Source organism: Artibeus jamaicensis, unplaced genomic scaffold (genome assembly GCF_021234435.1).
Source record: "Artibeus jamaicensis isolate MK-2021 breed Jamaican fruit bat unplaced genomic scaffold, CSHL_Jam_final contig_47, whole genome shotgun sequence".
Taxonomy (NCBI): domain Eukaryota; kingdom Metazoa; phylum Chordata; class Mammalia; order Chiroptera; family Phyllostomidae; genus Artibeus; species Artibeus jamaicensis.
In genome coordinates this window covers 2871316-2884453 of record NW_026521848.1, presented here as the reverse complement: position 1 = coordinate 2884453, position 13138 = coordinate 2871316, and the positions used below count along the sequence as shown (strand labels likewise).

General features: G+C 45.5%; 1 protein-coding gene across 6 annotated transcripts in view; it reads left to right on the top strand.

The window, feature by feature from the left end:
* The first annotated feature begins 6828 nt into the window (after positions 1-6828).
* The window catches only part of SIPA1L3 (signal induced proliferation associated 1 like 3), a 238064-nt gene continuing 231754 nt past the window's right edge, over positions 6829-13138 (top strand). For 4 of the 6 annotated variants that reach the window (XM_037141856.2, XM_053667554.1, XM_037141857.2 and 1 more), the window contains exon 1: positions 6829-7005. The gene's annotated coding sequence lies outside the window, so the exon portion shown is untranslated. Of the gene's footprint in view, positions 7006-7314; positions 7465-13138 lie in introns of those variants that run through there. The other 2 variants (XM_053667553.1, XM_053667548.1) reach the window with 1 other exon arrangement.

The window sequence follows — 13138 nt, the reverse complement described above, 5'->3', positions numbered from 1 at the left end:
TTTTAGACTGGTTTGTTTGTCAGACAAGTATTTATTTCCTTCCAACTGATTCTTTGTACTTTGCTCTTGTTCTGGAAACATGAGTTAAATTTATAGTCTGGCCAGCAGAGGGCAGTGGAACTGAGGCCATCCTTGTGCCTGACAGATGAAGGAAACCCATGAACTTTCAGTTTCAAGAAGTGACTCCCTAGAATTCCCACCAAGATAGAGGCAGAGGGGGATACACTTTGTCTCCTCCCACAACCAAAAGAAGGACAACAAATTTACAAACAAAAACCCAGAACTGCCAGAAAATTGAACTGTAGGGAAATCCGACAACCAAGGAGTTAAAGAAGAAATATTCATTCAGACTGGTGGGGGGGCAGAGATGCGCCGCCGAGATGGAGAGGACACGTGGCAAGGCAGCGGCTGAAAGACCAGGGCAGGTGAGGTGGCAGCTGGGATCGGGAGACCAAGAGGTCCCATATATGCGTACAGATAAGCCGGGAGGAACAACAGGGGAGCAAGACAGACCGCACAACCTAGGGTTCAGTATGAGGAAAGAAAGCCTCAAAATCTCTGGCTATAAAGACCTGTGGGGGTTGTGGCAGTAAGAGAAACTCCAAGCCTCACAGAAGGGATCATTGGAGAGGCCCATGGGGTCCTAAAACTTATACAAACCCACACACCTGGGAATCAGCACCAGAAGGGCCCAATTTGCTTGCAGGAAGTGGGGGAAGTGACTGAAAGCTGGCCAAGAGCTGAGCAGTTGGCATTGTTCCCTCATGGACCCCTCCCCCACGTACAGTGCAGAGACCTGGGTTGCCCCACCCTGGTGAATACCTAAGGCTCCACCCCTTACAATGTAACAACTAAACCGAGAAAAAAAATAGCCCAAATGTAAAAACAGATTAAAAAAATAGCCCAAATGTAAAAACAGATCAGATGCACAGTTCAAAACACTGGTAATCAGGATGGTCACAGAAGTGGTTGAGTATAGTCACAAAATAGAGGCAGAAGTAAAGGCTATACAAAGTGAAATAGAGCAAAATATACAGGAAAACAACAGTGAAGGGAAGGAAACCAGAACCCAAATCAACAATTTGGACAGAACGAAGAAATACACATTCAACTAGAAAAGAATGAAGAAACAAGAATTTGAAAAAATGAGGAGAGGCTTAGGAACCTCCAGGACAACATTCAAATCATAGAGGTGGCAGGAGAAGAGAAAGAGCAAGAAATTTAAAACATAATGAGGGAGAACTTCCAAAATCTGGCAAAGGAAATAGACTTCCAGGAAGTCCAGGAAGTTCAGAGAGTCCCAAAGAAGTTGGACCCAAGGAAGCACACACCAAGGTACATCATAATCACATTATCCCAAGACAAAAGATAAGGAGAGACTCTTAAAAGCAGCAAGAAAAAAGGAAACTGGTTCCTACAAAGGAGTTCCCATCAAACTGTCAGCTGATTTCTCAAAAGAGACCTTGCAGGCAAGAAGGGGCTGGAAAGAAGTATTCAAAGTCATGAAAGGCAAGGACCTGCATCCAAGATTGCTCTATCCAGCAAAGCTTTCATTTAGAATGGAAGGGCAGATAAAGTGCTTCTCAGATAAAGTCAAGTTAAAGGAGTTCATCATCACCAAGCCCTTACTATATGAAATGTTAGAGGGACTCATCTAAGAAAAAGATGATAAAAAATATGAACAGTAAAATAACAACAAACTCACAACTATCATGAACTGAATCTAAACAAAAACAAACTAAGCAAACCTCTAGCACAGGAACAGAATCACAGAAATGGAGATCACATAGAGGGTTATCACTGGGGAGGAGTGGGGAGAGAATGGGGAAAAAGGTACAGGGAGTAAGAAGCATAAATGTTACAAAATAGACAGGGGGAAGTTAAGAATAGTATAGGAAATGGAGAAGCCAAAGAACTTATATGTACAACCATGGACATGAATTAAGGGGAGGGGGAATACTGGTGGGAGGGGCATGGAGGGTAGAGGAAAATAAACAGGAGGGAGAAAATGGGACAACTTTAACAGCATAATGAATAAAATATATTAAAATAAAAAGGAAGTGACTCCCCAAAGTGTGATTCTCAGGTCAGGAGTGTCAGCATCACCTGGGAACTTGTTAGAAATGCAAAGTACTGGGTTCCACCCCAGACCCACTGAATTGGAAACTCTGAGGGCAGTGCCCCAAAATCTGACTCTTAACAAGCTTTTCAGTAAAATCCAAGAACCACTGGTCTGGAGCACTGTTAAGAGTTCCAGACCAGTTTGTCCTGGGCCTCCTTGAGGCAAGGTGAGCAGAATCCACCCTCTGTTATGGCTAAGCCTAAGCCCTGTGTTGCCAGAGATTTCACAGCTGGGCTTTGGGCGAAGGAGCAGGAAAAATGTATCATCATCTCATCTGTAGAATGGATTAGAGCCTACGAAAAGGTTTCACATCAATTGCTTCATCAGTTCCTGAAAGGATTCTTAAAGACATATCATCATCTCCATTATGAATACAATGAACGTGAATTCAGAGAAGAGCGGTCGGTGTTCAAGGCTACACAGATTTAAGACTAAGATGCAATCCACATTTCAGGATTCTTTTCCATATCAGACAGAGTCAGGAAGAGACTCTTCTGATGCTAAGGAAGCTCTCTGATCTACAAACCTACGAATGGAAACTGGGGACTGGCTGTTAGACATCGGCATCCCCTCTGTCTCTTTTCACTCTCCCCAAGACTGAATCCTGCCCTTCTGCCTTATCTTTTTTTTTTTTAAGATTTTTTAAATTTGTTTATCTTTAGAGGGGAAGGGAAGGAGAGAGGGAGAGAAACATCAATGTATGGTTGCCTTTCGTGTGTCCCCTGCTGGGAACTGGCCTGCAACCCAGGCATGTGCCTTGACTGGGAATCGAACCGAGATACTCTGGTTCGCAGGCCCGCGCTCAATCCACTGAGCTACACCAGCCAGGACTGCCTTATCTTTTTACATTCTGTTCTTCTGAACCCCTGCACTTGCTGCAAAGGCACCATCTTTCAGCAGCCAGTAGGATCTGCTTCATATCCTGCACATTAGTAGATGGCCCTGTAGGCCAGGCCCCACAGCTCAAATTTACCTCACTGGTTCCTTGACACCCCAGAGCTGCTGAGAGAGGCATCATTAGCAACAAATTTGTAATCACTATCAGTTTCCATTGTTTGTAATATCTCCTTTGGGTCCAATGTCTCTTGACCAGTTTAGAAAAAGTAAGTGGTTGGGACTCTTTGGAAGCACATTCCTTGGTGGTTAATGAAAAAGGCTTTCAAACCTCAAACCTCTGTTTATTTATTTATGTTTTACCACTCTCTCCATCCCATACATCAGTTTCCTTAGGTAGTCCTCAGAGGAAACTTCTAAAATCCCCCACATTTGATTCCCTAATTCCATTATCTGTCCTTAAAAGCAAGTCTAGAATGAACTCCAGATGCCTTAATTCTAATGGTCTTGACTTTTTTTTTTTTTTGCATCTTAATAACTCAAAAATGATCTAATGGGAGAATTCAAGCCTTCCAGCCAACTTGGGGGTAGGGAATCAGTATTTGGGGCTGAGACATGGTATGTCCTTTTGACTATGGCAACAAACCAGGTTTGTGACTGTGCACTGACACTGGCACTACATCTTTTTCTTAGCTACAGCCCATTCCAACATACTGTCAGTGGTAGGTAGGTTGGAAGGCCAGTATCCCTGCCTTTGTAACAGGGAATTACCTCTAGGGGGCACTACACAACACTATGGGCCCCCTGGGCTCCTTTTGAGTCATTCATTGGCTCCATATGCTCTGTTATAGGAGTGTCAGGGTATATAGTTGTTGCCCCAAACAGCTTACAGTTCAGCAGGGAGGGCATACATCAAAGAATAGTCATAAAATTGATTATAATGGAAATTCTGATTTTATTATTCTTTGAACCTTTCTGCAACTTCTCAATCTTAAAACATGAAATCATGCTAGTGATTCAGTTTTCCATATGATTTTTAAAAGATTTTATTCATTTATTTTTAGAGAGAGGGGAAGGGAGGAGGAAAGAGGGAGAGAACTCTCACACACCCCCTACTGGGGACCTGGCCCTCAACCCAGGCCCTGAGTGGGAATCCAACCAGTGCCCGTGCTCAATCCACTGAGCCACACCAGCAAGGACTAGTGATTCAGTTTTAATTAGGAAAAGAACAAAGTGCAATGAGTATATATAACAAAAAGGGTGATGTGTGTTACACTTTTTGAGGTAGGGCCCTGAGTGGATCTTGCGGCTTTGCAGGTGGCTCTCATGTTTGGGGACAGGGGTGCAGAAAGTCCAGCTGGCATTAGAAAGGCCTAATGAGTTGGCTATCATGCCAGAGGGGCTGTAAAGCCAGAGGTCAATGTTGGGTTACTTCCTTAGACTTTTTTGAATGATATTACTGATAAGGAGCCCAAATCTGTTGCCAGGGCCTGGGAATGCTACTCTGGCCTTACAGGTGACTGCACAGGTAGAATAAACTTAACCATCTTTATAGAAAGAAACAATTTTCAGGCTAACAAAGATACATTATCAGGGTGGACTACTTTTTATTAAGTGGAAGTTTTTATTACCAGTTTTTACCTGGGAGTAATGATAGCATCCAGAATTGATTCAGTTGTAAGGTGGTAGGCAGGAATTTTATGTTTACACTAAGTCTTAAAATGATCCTATGACTTAGCTATCACCCTCCATTTAATTATTAAGCAACTTTTAAAAAGGGACATGGTAAAAATATTCAAAACATATTAAGGAGCATATAATGAAAAGAAAGTCACCTTTTCACACCTGATCACCTGTCCTGCTTCCCCTTCACAAAGGTACACTGGTTATCTTTATAGTTTTCTGCATATACAAAAGCATATATGTAAAAAAAAAATTCTTATACAAATGGTAGTATGCTTTGGACACAGTTCTGATCATTTTTCTCAATATATCCTAGAGATGAATTCATATTAATATACATAGTGTTGAGATCTGAGAAATTGAGAACATAGCCTAACCACAGCAAAACAGGAACAAGGAACAGCATGCAAACAAAGGCTGAGCAGACATCCTGCAGTATGTGAGTGCCCTACTTAGAGCAAGATAGGCAGATTGTAATCTGTTTAGTTTTGAATTTTAAAACCCCACCCTGTTCCCCCGCTCACAGTCTCTGTCAGCAAATAGCTAACTGCCACGTCTGCTTCTGTTCAACGCTTGCTTGCTCGTCCCTATATAAGGACTTAGCTGTAAGCGCTCAGCGCGACTCTCATCTGCAGTCCTTTTGGGCACCGTGTCTCTGGACACCCCGAGAGTTCGCCCCTGCGCAGGTTAAGCTTGGCCAATAAAATAAGATCAAAACCCTGAAAGGTCTTCGAAAATTATTCTCGCATCCAGTGGATATAACACATAGCTCTGTCTCATTTTCCAACAGTTGCATGATTTCCATTGTGTGACCAAACTATCATTTATTTATTATCCAAATTTCTATTAATGGACATGGGGTAGGTTCCAACCTTTTGCTATGACAACCCATGCCACAAATGAATATCTTTGTTAATGCCCGCTTTAATTTTATTTAACTAAAATTTCAAAATTGAAGCAATGTCTTTTTTCACTAGATATAACTTATTTTGGATAAATTGGGTTAGATAAAGTATTTAAATTAATTTCACTTTTTTTTTTTTACCCATACAGAGGAGATATTCATTGACTCTAGAGAAGAGGTGGGGGAGGGAAAGAGGGGATGGGGACAGAGAGAGCGTGCCCAAGCGATTAGGTCAGCAGCCTGAGTGGGATTGAACCCAAAACCGAGGTATGTTTGTCCCCTGGCCAGGAATGGAACCAGGACAACCCTCCAAACCAACTGAGTCACAAGGGCCAGGGCTTTTTCTTTTTAATGTAAAATTTAAAATTGCATATGTGGCTTGGATTATATCCCTGTTAGGCAGTACTGATTTAGATGGTCACTGTCCGCTGTGGTTTGATATACATACTGGACTTGACTCCTTTAGGGTAGGAACCCAGTTGGCCTTGATTTCTCCTGTCTCCTGTGCTTAATACATTTCTGTTTACTGAATGAGCAGATAAACGACCCCTACCCTGTCCCAAAAAGAAATATATGCTTCAAGCCTTACTGATCATCTTGGAAGGACGGATGATGTGGGAAGGGGACTGACTGGGTTTGACCAGAGGTCCTTGAAGTTCCAGCCAGTTCCCTGGGTAAAACCCTATGCCGTAGCAGTAGCAACATCCATTTAAAAAGCGGTGGGGCGGATCAGATATTTATTACATGAGGAAGTGGGCTGAATTTGGACGGAATTTTCCAGGCCATTGGTACTCAACAGACACTAGTTTCCCTCAGAATGTATGATCAACGAATGGCCAGTAGATAATGGCCTCTGGGCAGCTCCCTGGGTGGGTGGTACTGAGGCTCCCCTCGAAGCAAAGGTCTGTAAGTGCCTAAGCCGGGGAAGGGCTCCCACACTTGAGTCCATACATATTTGGACGTCCTGGCCCTCCGCGTGGTTGAGGAGGCCAACTCGGCCTCTTAAAATCCGGGGCTGCGCCTATTACCTGCGACGACAGAGCTCTCAACAACGGATGGCTAAGACGTGTGTGGCGACACGCCCAGAAGCTCCTTAGTGAAGAACCAGACCTAGAAGGAGTGCCTGAGAAGCGACCTTAGGGGATGCTGCCGCAGGACTCCCGGAACACAGCGGTTAGACCCCTAACCCCCGCGCCTGGTTGACCGACCCAAACGAGGGGGTGTGAGCACGCGTGCGCACTGGCGCGCGGCCGGCAGTAAAAAGCCCAGCGCGCGACCTAGCGCGCGCGCGCTGAAGTAAAAGCAGTCCTTCCCACCCGGCCCGCGGCAATTTAGACCGGAGTTGGCCGGCGAGCGCGCGTGCGCGAGCGCGCACAGACGCCCTCCTCCACCACTCCGCTCCATTGGAGGTCTAACGCCGTGCTGTGCTGTCCCGGCTTCTCCCCAGCCTTGTGCCCTCGGGGTAAGTACTTCGCGCTTAGCGGAGAGGGAGGGAAAGGATCTGCCAAAGAGAAGCAGGCAGACAGGGCTGGAAGAAAGCGAAAAGCCGTCTTTGCGGAGCGAGGAGCGAGGCAACGGGGTTGGAGTCTGCAGAAGACACGCCTCCATCCTTTACTCCCTGCGGGGCTGTGCGGAAGTGCTCAGGGGACTGGATGCACAGAGGTGATAGGTAAACTACCATTCCCAGAAGGTGGTGCGGTGGTGCGCCTACTGCTCCCGGCAGCACCTGCGCGCCAGGCTTTTTTCAGTTTGCTGCCCCCTAGGGCAAAACTACAGTTCCCAGGAGGTCTCGCGCGAAGCGGCTTGGAAGTGGTGCCTGGAAGTCACTCGGGCCACCAGAGCTGGCGGCATCTCTAGCAAACGGTGCGGGGCTGGACGTCGGGGTCGTGGGTCCCGCAGGGCTGGCAGCCGGGAAGCCTAGGTATGTGCCTCCAGGTGCAAGGGCGGCCTCACTCAAGGGTGGTGGTGAATCTGTGTCTACTCGGACCCCAAGGGTCCGCACGAGCTGGAGACCTGGCGGATGAACGGGTGTGAGCACCGGCTGTGGTGGTGGTGGTGGTGGCGGCGGCGGTGGCAGCGGCGCGGGGACTCGCACCCTGCGGACCTGCCGAACTCGGTCCCGCCTGGCTCAACTTTCTAGACCTACTACCCGGTGCTGTGCGGAAGAACATGAGTGAGAGTAAGGGTGCAGTGGGTTCGCGTCCTGGCTCTGCCACTCCGGAGTTGCGATATAGGGAAACCGTGCCGAACCTTCACCTTTTGGTAAAACGGGTGAGGAAGAGTATCCTTCCTTTGCTGGGGATTCTGATGAGATGTTGAGATCTGGCGATTACGTGTTTGCGTTATCGTTAGCTCTGGAGAAATGGAGTGAAGGTATTAGCGACCGCATAGAGGTAGTTGAAGGTGTGCATGTAAAAAGCAGAGTCCATAGTTATCAGCTAACAGTGGCTACTGGTAGCTGAAATTATTTTGTTAAGAGCTTTGGTTTGGGAAGCAAAGAGACCCTAGTTCACATTTAGGCTCTGCCATTTACCAGCTGTGTGACCTTGTGAACTGACTTCACCTATCTTTGCCTTGGTTTCCTGATCTATAAAATGGGGATTTTCTTTATAGTCACCTTATAGAGTTGTTTTGAGGATGCAATGCAAATACAATGTGTAAAGTGTTTAGAAGAGCAGCTGGCACAAAGCATTTAATAAATGGTTCCACTTATTCAGCGTTTTTCCAGTGTCCCAGAGACCCTTTGAGGGTGGGGCTCTGGCAGTAGTCTTAGTCTCCCCCAGTGGGCCTGATTCAAAACTGGTATAATTGACTTCCTGTCCTGCAGCCTCATGTTCCTCATTTGTGATATAGGATAACAATATCAGCCTCAGAGGGCTGTAAGGATTTACTAAGATTGTATTCTCTCACTAACAGCTCTTATGTAAAATAATTGTTTTTCTTCAATGTTCCCCATCTGGTCCAGAGACTGCCTGACTGCAGGCTGTGACGTGACAGCCCTGAGCTCCCCCACAGTTCACTCCTAACCTCAGTACCCCATCTGTGGAGTGGCAGTCATCAGACTTTTGTGCCAGGATTGTTTTGATGATCCCAGGAGATAATTCATGTTTGGTGTTTAGCACAGAGCCTGGTGCATAATAAGCACTTAATAAATGTATCTTGTTTTTCTTGATAGGCCTTTGCTGCTTCTTTATAGGGCAGGGCAGTTACAGTGTTATTTCCCTCACTCCCTCCCCTGTTTTTGTTCACTGAAGTTTAAATTGTGGAACATACTGCTGTATAAGGGCCTGAAAAGAAAGAGGTGCCAACCTGCTATCAGCAGCCTCCTGCTCAGTCACATACTCTCTCTTCCCCCAAGCCAGCACATTCACTCCTGTGCTTTATGTCAGCAGTTGACTCTGTCTTCAGCACCTTCTTAGCCCCCTGAACTCCTTGATGCCTATGCTTCCTTGATGTCTCCTGGTGACTGTCCCATGGGTACCCTGAACTCAACATATTCAATCTAAACTCCTTTTCCCAGAACCAGTAGTCACCATCTTGGCAAGTGGGCCAACACTAACCCAGAAATTTGGGAATTGGCTTTTCTCACCCAGCCTTCCAAGGTCCATTTGAGTGGCAAGGTCCAGATGATTTTCTGGAAATATCATTTCTTTGGCTCACCTTGATCTCCCATCTTGTGGGCACTGAAGGGCCCCCTGAGCCACTGGAGGTGGCCTTTTCTGACTATGTTGAGTTTTGTGAGGTTTTCTGTTAAAGTCACCAAGGATTAATGTATTCAAAACATTGTGTTAGTGAGGAGCAGAGAAGATATAGATTTGGACAGACTGCAGTGGCCGCCGGTGTGGCATCAAGTGAGGCCTTGCTTTCCAGGGACCCATTTCCATAGTTTTAATCTGGCAAAGCTTGGCTGAGTCGTTCATTCCTTTCCGGAAAGTTATACCTTGCTAGCAGGTTAAATGTCCTGTATGGGAAGGTCCTCCCTGGCATTTCGGGTGGCAGCACACACCCAGAAAAAGGCTGGGAAGGGAATTTATTAGATGCCCATTTAGGTCGAGTCTGTTATCCAGAACCTGTCATTGTGGTTTCATTTGATGATGGGAACCTGTGCTTTCAATTAAGTTTGTGATGGCCACCAGATTTACGTGAGTGTTTTTTTAATCTGATGAAATAAAGCAGTGCCATTTAAAATTCTTTTGGTTTTAATTGTTAGTGACAACAGCACATGGTTTTTTAGCAGTCTGTGTGGAATGGTCTAAGATTTAAATGTGAACCTGTTTTTCAGACATCGCAGTTATTAGGTGGTAAATCAAAAATGGAATTTAGAATGCACAGTGTGATTGGTGCCCTTTTTTTCTGTAAAATAGATTTTGCTAGTATAGTTCAAACTTAGGTTTAAAAAATAATACAGGTTATGGTAACAGCCTAACCTTGTTATGTATTTAACTCAAAATCAAAATTTAATGTATTCATATTTTAATAAAATAATGGCATAGTGGCTAAAAGCACAAACCCTAGACAGGGAACAAGACAGACAATATCTTTGCTCTCCTAGGGTTTACATTCTAGCTGGGGGGACAAAATAAACCAGGTGATTTCAGATGGTTTTAAGTATAGTGGGAGAAATGTTAAGGATACGGGCTAGAACAGGGCTGATGGAGCAGGCTGGTGGTGAGGAAGGGGTGGTTACTTTAGCTTGGGTGGTCAGGAAAGGCACGTGAGCTGAGAGACCTGAATGAACAAGGGGCATCCGCTGTGTCAAGAGCTGGGGGCATAACATTCCAGACAAGGGAGCAACAAGTGCAAAGGCCCAGAGTAGGAAGGAGTTGGCCGCAAAAACTGTATCGCTGTGGCTGGAGAAGGTAAATTCCCATTTATTAAGTTCATGCTACTTTAATTTTATAAAATAATAATGGTAATAAAAGCAGCTAATGTTTATGTATGTACTACGTGGTAGTTTTTCTCAGCACTTCACACTTTTCCTCAGTTAATCCTCACTGAAGCCCAATGAAGTAGTTAAATTTTTAGGTCTCACTTTATAAGTGAGGAAGCTGACTTCAGACTCCCTCACCTTCATGCCTGACTCCTCTCTTCCCAGGCCTTCTTCACTAGGCTAAGGCAAGTCCAGGGAGTCAAGGCAGCATTTTCTCTTTGTGTTATTTGACACGAAGCCCTGCGGACTACTATATTTTTTGGACTATAAGATGCACTACCCCTAAATTTGGGGGGAAATGGGGGTGCACCTTACAGTCCGAATGTGGCTTACCTGTCTCTCTGTGCTCAGGGTCAGTGGCCTGTGTTATTTATGTTATTAGATATTTTACCACATTTTTTGCTTCAAAAAGTTTTTTTCTGTTTTTCTCCTCTAAAACCTAGATGCGTCTTATGGTCCGGTGCGTCTTACAGTCTGAAAAATTCGGTATATCTAGTATCTAATTCATGTGGCAGCAAGACTGGTCTGGAGAGACGGTGGGCATTATTTCCACTGACAAACCCGGTGGGGTCAACTTCTGTTGGAATGTTTGGTTGTTTCAGAACTGAAGGCCCTGCAGCAGAGCCTGTCCTCAAAACAAGGCTGACCACTGGGCTCCCACACCAGACACGGGTTAACAAGAAATAGGCCAGATGTTGAAGGATAGTTAACAAGGTGAATGTCCCATGTGGGTGAGCTTTGCAAGGTGACTTGGGCTGGCAGGGGAAAGAGTACTTCTGAGCATCAAACCAGCATTATGGATTGTTAAACTATACAAATACAGTCCAGCACCGCAGGTAGTTGTGTGGCCCAAGACCTTGCTTCAGCCAACATGACTGTGTCCCTTTTGGTATGTACTGGACCTTATGAGTTGTTAAGTATTTTGAATGGAGCCGTCCTGGTTGGATATGGGGACAGTAGAGGACACTTTTAAGACCAGGAGGAGTATGGAGAACATCTGTCATCCAGCCGTCTTTGAAACTTGTTTTTCACTAGCCCGTGGGGCGCCGTGCTGGCCACTGACAGTGTGAAGGTGAGTAAGCAGGCGCCGGTTCCCGGGGGTCTGCGGACGTGCTGCCGGTTAGAGTAACAGTGCTGGCCACTGGCGCGGACCGCGTCTGTATTTAAAATTTTACAGTGGCCACATTTTAAAAAGTCCAAAGAAACAGGAAATGAATTCTACTAATATATTTTAATTCATCCAAAATATTATCATTTCAACATGTAATCAATATAAAGATTATTGAGATATTTTACATTCTTTTTGTCCACATGAAGTCTTTGAAAAACAGTGCATTTTACAGTTATATTTTAGTCTTTTTTTTTTTTAATCCTCACCTGAGGACATTTAAAAAAAAATTATCATTAGAGAGGAAGGGAGACAAAGAAACATCGACGTGAGAAAGGAACACCGATTGGTTGTGTTCTCAGATGTGCGCCAATGGGGGATTGAACCCACAACCTGGGTATGTCACCTGACTGGGAATCAAACCCACCACCCTTTGGGTTAAAGGATGATGCCCCAGTCAACTGACTCACACCAGCCAGGGCACATTTTACGCTTTCAGCACATTTCCATTCACACTGGCCACTTTTCGTTTGCTCAGTAGCCACAAGTATTGGACAGTTTGGGTCTAGGGTATGAAACTCACACATAAATCAGGGGTGCCATCTGTTTTATCTTGGTGAATAAGGGCGGATGAGTGATGAAAAGCATATTTATCATAGGCAGGTACAGCAAACTTCGCAGCTGCTGTTCATCAGAGACACCGTCAGGCGCTGTCCTTAGTGCTCGGGTTGTGTGCCTTGTGTTCTGAGGTGGCAGGGACTATGATTATCCTTGTTGTATGGGTGTTTGGTGGTGAGGAGCCACTTACTCAGCATTAGGGAGAGTTCGAACTCAGGTCTGGAGACCATACTGTAGTATGTGCTGCATTAGATGGTGTTTGAGGGAGTGGAGTTTGAGTTTTATGCAATGAAAATCATAGGAAGGACTCAACCACGCAAAATGGATTCCCAGAGTTTGTCCGCATTGACCCTTGAGTTTGTTGGTGCTGGGATGCTGGTTTAAACCAGAGCAAGTGACAGGTCTACCCTTAAGCTGAACTCTAGGTTTGGTGAAAACAGGTCTGACCCCCAGGATATAGTGCAGTTTGGGGGGCTGAGGAGGAGGGTGGGCAGCGAGAATGAGGAAAGCAAGAAAAGGGTCCAGCCTGTTGAAATTTTGTTTCTAAGTGGCTTTGGGCATGAAGCGTCTTTTCTCTTTTTGTCTGCTAACTCTTCCTCTCAGCTGCAGCCTCCTGTGGGAGCGACGTGGTATCTTCCTGTGAGCTCAGCAACAGCAGGGTTTACTCTGCTTATGCATCTTGCCCTTGTGCTGATCCAGAAGAGGCATTGCTGGATGGGGACATGGGGAGAGGGGTGTCAGTGTTTTCCTCTGTCAACTCTGTGGGAGTCATTGTTCTAGACTTTTAGTTACTCCCTTGGTTCAGGGTTCCCCATCTCCAGGGCAGGGTGAATCTGGGCCCTCCTACCCAAATAAGCTGGAAATTCTGAGTCTGTTTATGTCCCCAGGCGGTGGGAGACTCTTAAACAAGAGTTTTACCTCCTCACCACTCTATCTCCT